We start from the raw sequence: 17195 nt of genomic DNA, 5'->3' as shown, positions 1-17195 counted from the left end.
CAAAGTACACCAGCTCAGTATAGGTTTATTGTTAATGCTTTGAATTTTTCTTACTAATATTGTTTTTTCATCTTGACTTGATCATTTGTTACTTAATTTTAATTCTGCCATTCAGAATTTAACATGGTATTTCCAAGCACATAAGGTATATTTTATTTAACCCACCACTACAATTCTACAGCTCAAAACTGCCCACATTAGTTGACTTTGGGTGTTAATGTATTAACTTATTACTATAGAAGATTAATAACAGCCTGTTAAATAGTTTATGTTCTTCCCACAATTGGGGGATTGAAACTATAGTAATTGACAACTGGTAAATTTATGGGCAAACTTGGTGTCAGATGCCATAATGCTAAAGTTATAATAACTAAAACTCACATGCAGGAGGTACATAAGACCAGCTTGGTCTGAACATCGGATTCTAGAAGAAAGTAAAATCAGACAAATCAAAAGTGCCTGGATTCACCTTTAGACCAGGATCCAGCAGCAGTCATTAATAGGACGGAATGTCTGATGGCATGCACACAAGTAGTGCCTATACTACTCTTAACTTAATTAAACATGCTTTTTAAAAGTTACTGTGGAAATAAACAGAAAACTCAAGTGCAGCCGTTAGTTTATGATTAAGCTTTAAGAAGGAGCTTAAGCCTTTCTTATCTGTAATATTGGTATAAACATTCAAGTCCATGGCCAGTTGACTGAAGCTGTGTGTAGATGCATGTAATGATGTCAAAAGTCTGTGTCATTAGACAGAGTTGGTCTGTGTTCCAGACTTTGCCTACCTTAACCATGGATCAACCATGGATCTTTTGGGTTGTACTTGATGCTTCATGTTAGAAGATAGCTTGCAGTTGGAATGCTCAGAAGCTCTTTTCCACAGAGCAGAGCCTCCTGGGTTTGTAGCCTAGGATATGCTCTACAACAAAGCAAGGATTTTCCTTAATATTGTTGGAAGCATAAAAGTACTCAGAAAATTGAAAGCCACTCAGAATTTTTCCTGTATCTGAAACCCTTGTGACATTCACATGCTCAGAATGCCTGTCTCTGTGTTTAACTGTTGAGTTTTAAGCTATCTGTAGTAACCTTTGTTTGTTTCTTGTTGTATCTTCACTCTCTAATTCAAGAAAAGCTCATGTCTAATGTTTAGTGAATAAATAAAAATTTTAGCCAAATGAATGAAATAATAGATTAGTGCTTGTAGGATATTCTTTTGAGTAGCATAATCACAAATATAATACCAAATAGTTTGTGATAAAGGACTGCCAGAGTCCATTTGGACTGCTGTAAGAAAATCACATAGCCTTTAGACACATTCTTTTTTCTCATAGTTCTGGAAGCCAAGAAGTTGAAAATCAATCTCTGTCAGGGTTAGTGTCTAGGGAAGGTTGCTTAATCCCTCCCAGATGGCTCCTTCTAGCTAAGTCCTCTGGGAAGGTGCTTGTGACCTTACATGGAAGGAAAAGAGGACAGTGGCTTACATATCAGTCTTCTTTGTAAGGGGATGGGAGCTTAGTGACTAAATCACTTCCCAGAGACCACAGCTTTTCATATTATTATACTGGGAATTGAGTTTCAATACGGCTTCAAGGGAAACATCGACTTTATTTAAACCATGGAAACATTCAAAGGAATGGAAGTCTGTCATCATGGGGAATCCGGAAAGGCTTAATGGAAGAATTATTCTTTCAGCAGGAGAAACAATAAGGGAATATGGACAGTATAATAATTCCTATCAGAGCCAACAGAGCCAAAGGAGACCAAGCAGGGAGATGTTGGACATGTGGGAGAAAGTTTAACAGTAGTTTGCCTAAACTATAGAAAGAGAGCCATCATGGTTGAATGCTAAGTCAGAAATCAGGTTTTTGAGAGAACATGTAGCCAATAGAAAAAAACCACAGGGAGCTTATGAGGTACATAATATTCTCATTGAAAACTCCTGAAATTGAATGGCAGTTACAATAAAGTACACGAAGAGAAACACTAATGGAAAATAGACATTTTTTCCCAGGGATGCTTTTACTTTTCACACATGCAGGTACACGCACCCTCTGTGTGATTCATTTCTCCACAGTGCTCCAGGAAACCAGCCTTTATCTTTTCTTGACTTCAAGAAGAGAATAAGGTTAAAGATGCATCAAATGATAGACATGTCCTAGTTGCTTTGTTCAGAAATGGCTTCTACTCACTAAATGCAAACTTAACTATACAATTTTTAGAACTGAATGCTGAAAGGAAGGAAAGAAGGCAGGGGGAATGTGACATATTTAGAACTTCTATTTCACGTAAGTAATAGGAAAACTTTTGGTTTATATTTTTTCAAACTAAAAAGTAATTTCGATTGCAATGCAAAGACCAATAAACCAAATAAGCATCGATTTAATTGGTTTGCCTGGAAAGAAGCACTCCTACAGCAAGAGGACAGCTTAATTTGTCTTTGTACAAATGGTAGCTGGGAAGAAAATCACTAAGAGTTTAGTACAAGTTCATTTCTGCAGGAATATTTTCAGAACGCTCTACCACAGTGCACCCTCAAGTCTTCACCCAACACCTGACCATATGACTGCCCAGTCAATGTTTGTTAAACAGCTTAGCATTCTAACTGGATACCATATACGTGCAATGAGTAAAGTTGTTTTTGATCACTATTTGATATCTTAATCTTTCAAATATAAATGAAGGCAAGGCCCTGCATGCTCCTCTTGAGTCTCATCACATTCATTTAATGATTAAAATTGGCTACACAGTTAGCTTTGTATAAATTGCATTCCCCTTGATTGCTATCCTCTTCTATGCCAGAATGCAGGATTCAGATTATAGTAAACACTTCTTTGTAAATATAATTGCCAGTCATTACTCAGTTTGTTCTATATAAGCTACCACTTTAAGTTATATTGGTTTCTAGAGGCCATTTATAAATCAACATCTCTGCTTTGTGTACTGCCATGATTCACATAAAATGCAGGCTTATGCTTCAGAAAGATAAAACCTGAACAAAGTGATTTCCACTATTTCATTACCCACTCATGCCCTATCTGATTTTCTAAGGTTATATTTGACCTTATATTTGATAGAGGTGAAAGTGGAAACTGGAAACAGGAAACTTATAGTCAAAAACCTCCTTCTACTTGTTCTCATATTCCTGCCTTCCATGTGGTCACAATCTGCAAAAGCTGAAATGCCATAATGGCATGGTTAATCACATGTATTTACAATACAGATTTTAACTAATAGAACAACCCCTTAAATATTTGAATTTTTCTAATTCTTTCAGAATTATGTCCTATCTTCAGTGAATTTTCTGAAACTGGGAAAAATGTAAAGTAATTACATTTAGTGGCACTTTTAGTTGAACATTTAAATTTACACAATGAACTTCCACATGTACACATGCATATGCATTTGAGATAGGATCTTGCTATGTCGTTCAGGTCATGCCTCAACTCAAAATCCTCTTGCCTCATATACATTTTTGCATTGCTCCTAACTTTACCATTTTGACAAAGCTAGATAATATTCTACTAGGGGAGAGATTCGCATTAAAACAAATAAACACACATGGGAAGAATCAAGCCACAGTGCACACTTGGCAGTTATTTGACAAGAACCTAGAATTAAGGAGTCCTGTTTTGTGTACATGAATGTGATCTGTATCAGTACTTACTATGCTGGGGCAATTAATTGTAATTTATGCTAATGAGCCCAGACTAAAATATGGGAGAATATGTGTTCTACCTTAGAGAAAAGCTTCCAGAAGAAAGCAAGAAGCAGGGTCCAGGTTGAAGGAAACCATGCATGTAACAGTAGATTAGGGAGCATGGAGGCCATTTTATAATTGCCATGTAAAATCCTGAATGGGCTTGTCTGAGCAACTGCAAAAATAAGAATGGTAACCATTCTTCATTTCTCCTTCATCTGAAAAGTAAACATTTCTTCCTGCCAACTAGCCACAAATCTTGTGTACATGCCATATAAACTAATCAATAATGGATTGATTCTTCTTTCCTCCAACCACAAAGGTGATCTCTTCTACTTCTTTTGGGTCCCATGTAGTTTTTCAGGATAAACTTACCCTGTACATGGCACAGATACCAAATGACTGTTGTAAACACTTAAGCATGCTTAGGTCTGTTCCACGTGAACAGTAGTTCTACACATTCACCATTATAAGCTATTTTTCTAAACATTGAAAACTTCTAGGGACATTGTTCCTTAAATTATCACTTAAACCTGTACCTCTTGGAGCCCTTTTCTTAGATGATCTCAGTGTTGCTTGATAAGATAGACTTTCACTTCGTGATTCTTCACTGGCATTCATCTGATACTTCCAAATCAGTGTTCCGTTGCTAGGGGACTGTCCTGAATTGATTTCCATGTCATAACAAATATATTTTTCCTGTTTTGTTGGCCTCTTTTGTTTCTACCAGTTGCTTTTCTAGACTCCTTGTCCTGAGCTCTGTGGGAAGAGAGTCGTTATATCAGTGAAAGGCTCTTTCTTTTTCTGATAATCTTATCCATAACACGGATCCAATTTCTATGTCTCTGGGGGCTCCCAAATTTAAATGTCCACTCAAGATCTGCACTATATGTCATCTTTTCTTCAAAATCAAAACCATTTCCTCAAATATATTTGCATATTTAGGGCATGAAATCTGTCCCATTTTTCTTGTTTGCTGTGTAGAGAAATACATAAATATCTATCTTAATGTTTTAGGTCAAGAAACCATGAAAAATTAATTTTTAAAAATGCTTACAGCAAACTTATTCCTTATCGGCACTCAGAAACTGTCCTCTCCTGGCAGAGCAGTGTTTTATTAGAAGCCTTGGTGTGCACCCACTTGGTGGCAATAACATCTTCAAGTGATGATAATCCAATTATGAATATACAATGCCAATTTATAACCTAGAAAAACAGCAGCTAGGGTAGAGGGGAGGACAAATAACCCCATCTCTGGGAATCATTGATTAATCTAGAAATCATAATAAAGTTTTCCCAAAGATAGTGGGGAAAGATCTTTAATTTAAGGTAGGAAAATGTAAACTCTATTGAGTGAGTTCTCGAGTCAAATGTCTACCTGTGTTAAGTAATAGTGACTATTATTTATGAACTGCCAGTATTCCATACCGGTGACAGAGCCAACATATCAACAAGTACCAATAGATCCAGCAGATTAATAACTAATGTTAGTTTCATGTTATAAAATGAGTATAAAGTTCCTCAAATCCACATCATAAATTTTTCTGGTGAAGACTTTTTTTCTATAAGAACCAAGGCACCATACTCTGGCCTTACTGCCATCTCCAGATGTTCCCACATCGTTTTTCTTCTTGCCCTTTACCTCTAAACCCTCATGACACTGCTTCTTAAAGTTATATGATCTTCTTTTCTCTCAGTGTCACCTATACGTAAAGGCTCACTGAGCTACCCATCACAGAGCAGAGCACAGCCTAGATATCATATATTCATTGGAGCCTGTTCTAAAGCCCCAAATTTATGTTCCATCTTATAATACTTTTGTGAAAGTATATCTCTTCCCTTTATGTGAACTTACCTTCTCCTATTACATGCATTCACCTAATTATTTGAATCCTGATTGCACCCAATGATTCAATCTGCAAATTGTAAAATACTAATTCCTTTGCAGCCACATGTGTGACTATACTTAAGGCTCAGGCTTATTAGAGGCATGAGACATTTTATCAGTCTGTGTTAAGTTCCTGATAGTCTGATCATTGCCAAACAGCAGAACTGTTCTCTGTAATGTGTCAATTGGATAGTTCTTATGTCCATCCCCCACCTCCCACAGTATTTTTTCAGAGTTCTTGTCTGTTCTCAGAGTGACTAGTTTACATTCAGTTTAAGACAAAATGTCTTTAGCTGTAAAACACCAATGGTTTATATGTTATTTTAGTTTGCCTCACATAGTGTCATGGATTGGAAAGCACAGAATTCTACTGTAAAAGATTGGGTCTGAGATCTGGGTACTCATAGTAGTTTACTTGGCCTCCAAGGCACCTTCGGGCAATTGCTCTTAACACATAGCCTCATGTTTGCTTTGTGCATCAGCAAGGAGACCTTTCGGGTGGGATTTGAGGACCAATTTTGACATTTGTTCTGAAAGGCCAAGTTAGGAATTTTGTCCTTCAGCTTAGCGATGCTGTAAAGTTTTCGACCTAGTTTTAAATTTTTCATTTTTTCTACAGTAATGGCAATGTGTAGTAAACTGTCTTTCTCCTCCATGTCCTACAAACTATAACTGAATGGCATGTGCCTCTGGGTGTTTTGAAACTGCCTGTGGGTAGATGGAACTGTGTTCATATCCAGAACTCTGTGAATATCCAACAGACTGAAAATGTCAAAATCTAAAAGCAACTTCTTTTCTTTGATATGTCTTCATGTTTTATAACCCAAGCAGGAACAATGGCAAAATTTTGACATGTTCAAACATTCCAGAACCTTGAAATCAGCAGATAGAACTGCTTTGTTGCCATTTTAAAATAATACAGGTATTTTAAAGTGTTGGAAAATCCTTTTATACTCTATGGATGTTCTTGTCATCAGTCCACTAAATGATATAAACCTAATTGACAAAAAAAAAAAGAAGGAATAGTATTGAACCTAACTGAAGGTTACAGAGTTTTCAAGGTTAAACTGAGAATAGAAAATGGAGAAATTGTTCTGTCTTTGACAGAGTTCAAGGTTATATCATTGCTCTATGTGTCAGTAGTTGTGGCTTCCTCTGCCATAATTGTAAAGCTTAATGTAATACTTTAAGCAAAAGCTTTCTCTTCCAGACAATATGTTGGAATCATCTCAATGAAAATGGAGTCCTATATTTGATCACTAGAAAAGTAAACTTGTTTTCCCATATATGAAGCACCTTTAACATTATAAATTTATTATAAAATCAAATTGAAATATTTCCATCCAAAGTAGAGATTAGATATTTATTTTGTCTGAATATTTAAAGTTTTCACTTTAATTTCCATATTAAATTTGAATTGTCTCACAGTTTTGAAGGAAAAATAAGTACATTCATTCATATTTAAAGGCTTGTAGCCTGTAATTGCATGTGTATTTTTAAGAGATATCAAAATGAAGTCGTATTTGCTCTACCTATAATTAATTGTTTTGTCTATGTTCCTGAGGACAAATGACAGGGACTGGTTAAAGCAGGTGGCAGTTATCTCAAAGATTGTGTCATTGTGTCATATGCTTAATCTTTTTAATTTGTGGCTTTGGGTTTACAGAAGGAACTCACTGTCTGGAAAAATCAGAGCCTGTCAAGTAAATCAACCATAGTGATCTCTGTGCACTATGACCTCAACCTTTGGCTAATGAGAATAAGAAGTAATGCTTAACCCAACTTTCTTACTTTTGAGGACAACAATTGCCTAAACTATGGGTATCTCTTTTCTTAATTATACCACACACTATCATGTCTGACTTTTGATTCTATTTGGAAATGGGAAGTGAAATACTAATTTCCTGGAGTTGTCATGAATTTACTCAATAGCTTTATGCTCAGTCTTTACTGATGGAGAGTGAAAATTTATTTTATTGAGTCATGTTTTGATTCAATAATTAAAACATGGAAGGAATGTTTTATGTGATTCAGTGTCTCGTTCTGTTTTCTGTTGGCTGTAACAAAGTACATGAAATAGGGTATCTTATAAAGAACAGAAGTTTATTTAGCTCTTAGGGTAGTCTGGGATGAAGTACAAAGGCATGGCACCAGAGGTAAATACATTCACAAGGAGAGCTACCCATTTGACTGCTAATGATAGGACAATTCTTTGAAGACAGGACTCAGTTATGTCATGTACTACTTCTTAGTAGACTCAACCCTTGGTGAGGACTTCATGTTGGGTCATGGCATGGTGTGGAGTATCACTTGTATCCCAGAGAAAGTATGTCGTTTAATCTCAGACATCTCTTCCTTCTCCTCTGTCACCTCTCCCACCTTCTTCTCCTCTTCTTCCTCCTTCTCTTCCTTGCCAGGAATGCCTCTGTGCTCTGGCTCTTCTACCTCATTTATCCTAGCTACCTTTTGAAGACTCCCAACTCTAAACCACATTACCATGTCAATGGAGAAACCCAGTTCCTAGCACATGAACTTGGGGACATACATTTGAACTTAAACAGATGTTTTCACACAACACATAGAATTCCAGGATTTCACAATAAGCATTTCTTGTTTTAAAGATATTTTTCTAATTGCATGTGTATGTTGACCTGTATGTATGTGTGTGCATTTTATGCCAAGAGAGGCCATAAGGGGGCACAGATTCCCTAGAAGTACAGTTCTAGATGGTTGTGAGCCAAAGCATAAGTGCTTGGGACTGGACTCAGGTCCTCTGTAAGAGGAGGAAGTGCTCCTAACAACTACGCCATCTCTTCAGCCACTCTCTGTGTAAATGTATTAATTTTTAAGGAAAATTTTACTCAGAATATGCAAGCTGTGTGGCATACTATATTGGTAGATTCCATTAAAGATTGGAAATCTACAAAGAACTATGAGGTATTATTAAGATAATAGCTCTACACGAAGATTACAGTGGCAGCTATCCCAGCAATAATAAGATGTCTGATGCCTTACAACTCTCAATCTTAGAAGATTTAAGCAATATTAAATTGGTAAGACTAATTAGAGTTTAAATTCTGTATGACTATTTGGTTTTTTTTCCTCATCTTTGCAACAAAATACTTGAAAAAAAAAAGCAAGTCAAGGGAAGGACAAATTATTTTCATTCAAAGTGTGAGGTTTCCCAGTCCCTTACATGGGGAAGGCATAGCAGAGGAGTCTTGATCACACTTCCTTACATAGCATCAAGCACCAAGTGTAGATATGGGACAAGAAGTAAGACTAGCCTATTGCCTTTGATGCTCCCAGTGACCAACATACCTCACTAAGTTACACTTCACTGCTAGAATTTCCACAGCCTACCAAATGTAGCAATAAATCAGTCAAATATGAGAATTTAAGGACAGTTTGCATTTACTACAGTAAAGATTTTGAGTTTTCCATTTATTATTTTTAAACATAATTTTACTATTTCAGTTTTTTTCTGAAGAAAAGTTTTACTAACTCTTTGGGAATTTCATATCATGCATCCCAATCCCACTCATCTCCCTGTCCCTTCATACCTGTCCTCCACCCTTGCAATCTGCCCACACATCAAAAGAAAAATGAATATTATTGTGGAAGTTGTAGTGTGTCACAGTGTGTCCCACAATGTAGACACTGTTGCTCTCAGTTCTTTACTTTCAAATATTCATGGCAATGAGTCATTGGTCTGGTTCCAGGCCTTTTGCTTCTATTACACTATCAATACTAGATCCCTACCAGGACTCCTCTTGGATAGCCTGTTGTGCTGTGTCATGGAGCTCCTGCAACTTTGTGTCTGTAAGACTAGATGGGGTAGATATTGGGATGGGATAACTTAAAGTCCTAGATCTGGGTCTGGGTAGTAGCTGACCTGGTCAACCTTTTCAGCATGGTCCCTGGCAGAGCCAGCCCTCCTTTCATGTTCTCAGGCAGAATCATCAGTGCCCCCTCAAGCAGGACCAGCTCTACTGTGCTGCCCAAGAGATGTGCAAGGCCTGATCTCCTGCATGCTTGATTCTTGGGGCCGTTCTCTGTGCTGCTGCAGGTAGCAGGGGAAGAGGGGTGGATTTAGGAGGCAATAAGAGGTGGTGGGTCATGATGGTGGATGGGAGGCATCTCTCCGTTGCTCACAGCACCTCTTGGTAGGCAAGTGGCAGGGCCCACAATTATTCTCTCAGGGTCAAATCATAACCTACCTACTCCCAACACCCTCCCCTTCCATGCCCTGCTCCTCCATACACACAGGTCCAGCTCTACTATGCTATACAGTCTTGGTGAGATGGCTCAGCTGTTACAGGCTAGGCTGACAACCAAAAATATTAGAGAATTTGAATTTTTAATGTACATCTAGATAATTAGCTGTGTTGTGAGAACCACTGCCTGAAACATTAGAATAGGGAACCCTAAATCAACAGAATGTACTAAAAAGTAAAAAGAGTTCATTTCATTTTAATCATGATTATATACATAACCATGGCAGTAGGAGCTTGCTCACATCTTAGTGGATCAAAGCCTCAGAGATTTAGTCAGAAATACTGCTTGGCCGTAACTCTCATTGTCTGAACCTTAGCAAATCACTTTCTGTTGCTAATCTCTATATCCTAAATGAATAACAACTCCCCAAACAGTACCACCAGCTATCCACACACGAACTTGTGGCAAACATTTCACACTCAAACCATAACACCAGAAAAGCAAATCAAAGTGCAATGAAATCATGTTACACGTGAATCATGAAGACTATTACAAAAAGACAGAAGACAGCAGATGGACGGGATCTAGAGAAAAGAGCATCCTTATTAGCTGCTGATGGTAATGATAATACATGCAGTTATTTTGGGGAAGTGACAAAATTATGCAAAAGTTAAAACTATAATTACCAGATGATACAGTAATTCCATTTCAGTGGATGTAGCCAAAAAATATAATCAATAACTCTAAGAAAATATTCTTATGTTCACATATGTATATATATATATGTATATACACACACACACACACACACACACACACACTAGGTTCCCTTAAATAATAAAAAGACCCCTCCCTGATGACAACATAGAGACTCTGGTGGACATCACGCTAAGTGAAACAAACTAAGCACAGACAGAAAGATGTTGATGATTGATTTCAATTGTGTGTGGAATCAAACTTAGAGAAATAGAATGTATAACTGGATGAGGGAAGATGTCAGTCAAAAAGTTACAAACTATCTGCTCTAAGGTAAAGTGCTAGAGTTTTAATGAGCAGCTTGCTACTGGTTGTTGATAACAATATACACTTCATTTGCTACATAGGTAGCAAAAAATACATAGATATTTTTACCACCCCATACATATAATTGTGCAAGGTGACAGATGTACTGAGAGTCACATTTTGTGAAGGGCACTGAACATAAAGCAATTTTTTTTTAAACAGTCATTCTTCAATAGCCTGAAGGAAGCATATGCAAATTCTAACACATCAATACAAGCTTAAAACTTTATTCATTTTGGAAGCTAACAGTGTCTTCCCAATGTAAGTTTAGATCTTATGATGACCAGTTGTGTAGAGAAGTTAGTAACTATTTCAGACTGGGGAGAGAGACTTTATATTTCTCCGCAGGTAGACTCTGGGTCCATATTTACACACCTGAAATTGCAGATAACTTTTCCTGGTAGCCTGAAACATTAATGAGCACCATCTATATCTCCCACTCATAAATGCTGCAACTGCTTGGTAGAAGAGCAACTAGATATGATTCTATTCCAAGAAGACTGTCTCCTCCAAAAAGCCCAGTTCTGCTAGCTATGTTTGTCTGCTCCTCAGGCTAGGTTGCTGTTTTCTTTCCTCCTTTGGATCTTGGTCTCCCACCTGCCACAGAAATTTCTATTCCAACTACAAAGCTTTTTATGTGGTCTTGGTTTTGTTCCCATCAGTTACTTCAAAGAAAGAAAATATCCCAAAGCAAGGACATCAATCACCTCTTTGGAAGTCTCTGTAAAATTATTATTTATATGTCAGTGGTGAATCCATTCCACCCTTTAAAGGACAGAATGGATAGATTAGGAACATGGTTAGACAAACATAGCTGTCATTAACCTTGTCACTTTTCCAGCAACAACAACAACAAAAAAACAACCAACAACCAAAAAAAAAAAAAAAAAAAGACAAAAGCCAGTGCAGTGGCAATTTAGAGCACAAAAGAGCAACAATGCAAACCCCAAGATAGGAAAAACTGAGGTGCCACAGTTTCAGCACAGGTTGAAAATAATTTTCTGCAAACATTTATTCTCTCTCAAAATGGAAATCAATAATAGTTTGTAAGAAGATGGATAAAGAATTTCAAATATTGCAGTATCTTCTCATTTTATTGAGACAGGGTTCCACTTCCTTTAGAAAACGCTGGGGCGGGGTTGGGGATTTAGCTCAGTGGTAGAGCGCTTGCCTAGCAAACGCAAGGCAAAAAAAGAAAAAAAAAGAAAAAGAAAAAGAAAACGCTGGGGCATATTTCTTGCTTTTCTTTTCCATTTTTATTAAATTGGGTATTTCTTATTTACATTTCAAATATTATTCCTTTTCCCAGTTTCCTGTCCATCAGGCCCCTAACCCCTCCCCCTCCCCTTCTAGAAGGGTGTTCCCCTCTTCATCCACCCCCCCTTTACCGAAACTCCCCCGCAACAATCCCCAAATTTGGCGGGACCAAGGGCTTCCCCTTCCACTGGTGACCCCAACAAGGCTATTCACTGCTACCTATGCAGTTGGAGTCCAGGGTCAGTCCATGTATAGTCTTTGGGTAGTGGTTTAGTCCCTGGGAGCTCTGGTTGGTTGGCATTGCTGTTCTTATGAAGTTACAAGCCCCTTCAACTCTTTCAATCCTTTCTCTAATTCCTCCAATGGGGTCCCGTTCTCAGTTCAGTGGTTTGCTGCTAGCATTTGCCTCTGTATTTGACATGCTCTGGCTGTGTCTCTCAGGAGAGATCTATATCCAGTTCCTATTTCTTGCTTTTCTTTTCTTTCTCTAGAATAGTTTTCTTTTTACTGATGTCATAGTAAAGTTAAAGATAACCAACTTTTAGAGGGTTGCTTTACATAGATCACTTAACAATAAATCTTCAGAAACTTCACTCTCAACCAGGAAAGAGGACTGATTGAACAAAAACGAAGAAAGATCTGGGTAAAGGGTCAAGAGTAAGAAAGGAAAGTAGAAAAACACAGAGTTTATATAACAGTGATGATCAGAGGAAGTTGGCCTGCTCTCACTAGGAAACAGTCCTCTTGCTGTCTGAATGTTGACAGACACTGAGCTCTCTCTCCATTTGCCAGATGTGCATTCCACTATTAATTTAACAACAACAACAACAACAACAACAACAACAACAACAAAAGTTTATAACTTAGGAGCTGGAGAGATGACTCAGGAGTAAAGAAAATTTACCTTCCCTGCAGAGGACCCATATTTAATTCTCAACGCCCATGTGGTAACTCTAGTTCGAGGGGATGTGATTCTTCCTTTGACGTCCATGTTCACCATACATGCATATGGTACAAATACATATATACAGGCAATCATTGATACCTATGAAATTAAAATAAATCTTTCTTCGAATTTAGTGGCGATCCTTAGGGTCTGGACCAGTGTCCTGAGTAGACCCTGGACGCTGGATCCACAACCATTCTCACAACACCCAGAAGAAACCTGACTCCCAGGTGCTTTAGCGTGCCCTAGATCACAGGTTAGGAGGCCACAGCAACTGCCCCAACACCTGGAGTAACTGGGACCCCCAGGATCCAGGACTGCAGAAACCCTCACACAGCCAGTGGCACTGGTTCCTTCCAGTTTGAACCTGAACCCAGAGCAGACCTTGTGTACTGGCTCTGCACTCACTCCTACAATATCCAGAAGGAATCCTACACTCAGGTGCTCTGAAATGCCCAGGGTCACAGGAGAGTCCACAAGATCTACCCCAACACCCAGAGTAACTGGGTCCCCAGGATTCAGGGCTGCAGAAACCTGCGCCCAGCCAGTAGCACTGGTTCCTTCCAGTTTGAACCTGGACCCCTAGCAGACCAGGGGTTCTGGCTCTGCATCCACTCCTACAATACCCAGAGGGAGCCCGACTCCCAGGTGCTCTGAAACACTGAGAATCATAGGCTCACAGGATCACAGAGCAAGCTTGACTCCCAGGAGATCGGACAAAACCAGGAGCCCTGGAGCTCTGACACACCCAAGGCCATGTCACCTTTCCCAACACCCATCATAACTGGTACTACCACAGGAACCAGGGAAACACAAGCCCCTGCCCACCCAGAGGCACGGGTTCCTTCCAGCTTGCACCTTCTCCTGGAGCAAACCCAGGACTCTGGCTCCCCACCCACTCCTGCAACACCCTGAGAAAATTAGACTCCCAGGAGCTCTGACACAACAGGACCTCAGGAGCTTGGTCACACCACAGTTTCAGGATTCCAGAAGCAGCTTGTCTCTGAGATCTGACACACTACAGTTTCAGGATCCCAGAAGCAGCTTGTCTCTGAGATCTGACACGCCTGGGATCTCAGGATCACAGGATCACAGAATCACAGGATCACAGAGACAGCTGGACTCTGAGGAGTTCTGACACAACCAGGATCACAGGTGGGGCAGGCTCCAGTCAGAGACATCAAGAGCAGGTAGCACAAGAGATAACCAGATGGCGAGAGGCAACCATAAGAACATAAGCAACAGAAACTAAGGCTACTTAACATCATCAGAACCCAGTTCTCCCACTACAGCAAGTCCTGGATACTCTATCACACTGGAGAAGCAAGATTAGGGTTTAAAATCACATCTCATGATGATGATAGAGGACTTTAGGAAGGACATAAATAACTCCCTTAAAGAAATAAAGGAGAACACAGGTAAACAGGTAGAAGCCCTTAAAGAGGAAACACAAAAATTCCTTAAAGAATTACAGGAAAACATAACCAAACAGGTAAAGGAATTGAACAAAACTATCCAGGATCTAAAATTAGAAATAGAAATAATAAATAAATCAAAAAGAGAGACAACCCTGGAGTTAGGAAACCTAGGAAAGAGATCAAGAGCCATAGACGAAAGCATCACGAACAGAATACAAGAGATAGAAGATAGAATCTCGGATGCAGGAGTTACATTGGCACAACAGTCAGAGAAAATGTAAAATGCAAAAAGCTCCTAACCCTAAAAATCTAGGAAATCCAAGACACAATGAGAAGACCAAACCTAAGGATAATATGTATAGAAAAGAATGAAGATTCCCAACTTAAAAGGCCAGTAAATATCTTCAACAAAACTATAGAAGGAAACTTCCCTAACCTCAAGAAAGGGATGTCCATGAAGATACAAGAAGACCATAGAACACCAAATAGATTGGACCAGAAAAGAAAATCCTTCCTTCACATAATAATCAAAACACCAAATGCACAAAACAAAGAAAGAATGTTAAAAGCTGTAAGGGAAAAGGTCAAGTAACGTATAAAGGCAGACCTATCAGAATTACAACAGACTTTTCACCACAGACTATGAAAGCCAGAAGATCCTGGACAGATGTCATACAGACCCTAAGAGAACACAAATGCCAGTTCAGGCTATTATACCCAGCAAAACTCTCAATTAACATAGATGGAGAAACCAAGATATTACATGACAAAACCAAATTTACACAATATTTTTCTACAATCCCACCCTACAAAGGATAATAGATGGAAAACTCCAACACAAGCAGAAAAACTACACTCTAGAAAAAGCAAGAAAGTAATCTTTTTTCCATTTTTTTATTTTTTAATTCTCTATTTTATTTTTCTTGAATATTTTATGTATTTACACTTCAAATATTACCCCCTTTCTCCCCTCTGCCATATCCCCCCACCCCCTGCTTCTCTGAGGATGCTTCCACTCCTACCCACCCACTCCCACCTCAACGCCCTGCCATTCTCCTACATTGGGGAAATGAGCCTTCATAGGACCAAGGGCTTTTCCTCCTATTAATGCTGGAAAATGCCATTTTCTGCAACATATGTGGCTAGAGTCTTGGGTCCCTCCATGTGTACTCATTGGTTGGTGGTTTAGTCCCTGGGAGCTCTGGGAGTTCTGGTTGGTTGATATTGTTGTTCTGCCTATGGGGTTGTAAACCCTCTCGGCTCCTCTTGTCTTTTCTCTAACTCCTGCATTGGAGTCCCCTTGTCCAGTACAATGGTTAGCTGCAAGCATCCACATCTGTTATCAGTAAGATTCTGGCAGAACTTCTCAGGAGACACCCATATCTGGCTCCTGTCAGAAAGTACTTCTTGGCATAAGTAATAGTGACTAGGTTTAGTGGCTGCATTTGGGATGGGTCGCCAGGTGGGGCAGTCTTTGGATGTCCTTTTCTTCAGTCCCTGGTCCACTCTTTGTCTCTGTATTTCATCTCATTGTATTTTGTTCTCCCTTCTAAGAAAGAATGAAGCATCCACATTTTGTTCTTCCTTCTTCTTGACTTCATATGATCTGTGAATTTTTCTTAGATATTCCAAACTTTTGGGCTAATATGAGCCTATCAGTGAGTGTATACCATGTGTGTTCTTTTGTGACTGGTTTCCTCATTCAGGATGATATTTTCTAGTTCCAAGTATTTGCCTAAGAATTTCATGTAGTCATTTTTTTAATAGCTGAATAGTACTCCATTTTGTAAATGTGCCACATTTTTTGTATCCATTCCTCTGTTGAAGGACATCTGGGTTCTTTCTAGCTTCTGGCTCTTATTAATAAAGCTGCTATGAGCATATTGGATCATGTGTCCTTGATATACGCTGGAGCATCTTTTGGGTGTATTCTCAGTAGTGGTATATCTGGATCCTCAGAATTTTATTAAGTATTTTTACAACTATATTCATAAGTGAAATTGGTCTGAAGTTCTCTTTTTTGGTAGGGTCCTTGAGTTGTTTAGGTATCAGAGTAATTGTGGCTTCATAGAATGAATAAAGTAGTGTTCCTTCTGTTTCTATATTATGGAATAGTTTGAGGAATATTGGTATTAGGTCTTCTTTGAAGGACTGGTAGAATTCTGCACTAAAGCCATCTGGCCCTGGTGTTTTTCTTAGTTGGGTGATTTTAATGACTTCTATTTCCTTAGGGGATATGAACCTGTTTAGATAGTTTACCTGCTCTTGATTTAACTTTGGTATGTGGCATCTGTCTAGAAAACCATCCATTTCATCTAGATTTTCCAGTTCTGTTGAGTATAGGCTTTTGTAGTAGGATCTGATGATTTTTTGAATTTCCTCAGTTTCTGTTATTATGTCTCCATTTTCATTTCTAATTTTGTTAATTTGGATACTGCCTCTGGTCCTTTTATTTAGTTTGGCTAAAGGTTTATCTATCTTGTTGATTGTTTTGGAAAAGCAGCTTTTGGTCTTGTTGATTCTTTGTATGTCCTCTTGTTTCTGTTTCATTAATTTCTGCCTCTGAGTTTGACTATTTCCTGCCTTCTACTCCTCTTGGGTGCATTTGCTTCTTTTTGTTCTAGAGCTCTCAGGTGCACTGTTAAGTTGCTCCTGTAGGATCTCTCCCATTTCTTTACTAGGGCACATAGTGCTACAAATTTTCCTCTT

At 38.6% G+C, this 17195-nt stretch overlaps 1 protein-coding gene across 1 annotated transcript in view; it reads left to right on the top strand.

The window, feature by feature from the left end:
• Positions 1-17195, top strand: part of Cntnap2 (contactin associated protein 2) — a 2154251-nt gene that overhangs the window by 1195959 nt on the left and 941097 nt on the right. The gene's annotated exons all lie outside the window — the stretch shown is intronic.

Source organism: Rattus rattus, chromosome 6, assembly GCF_011064425.1.
Source record: "Rattus rattus isolate New Zealand chromosome 6, Rrattus_CSIRO_v1, whole genome shotgun sequence".
Lineage (NCBI taxonomy): Eukaryota > Metazoa > Chordata > Mammalia > Rodentia > Muridae > Rattus > Rattus rattus.
The sequence above is the reverse complement of the archived record's forward strand: the minus strand, read 5'-3'. Positions and strand labels throughout refer to the sequence as shown.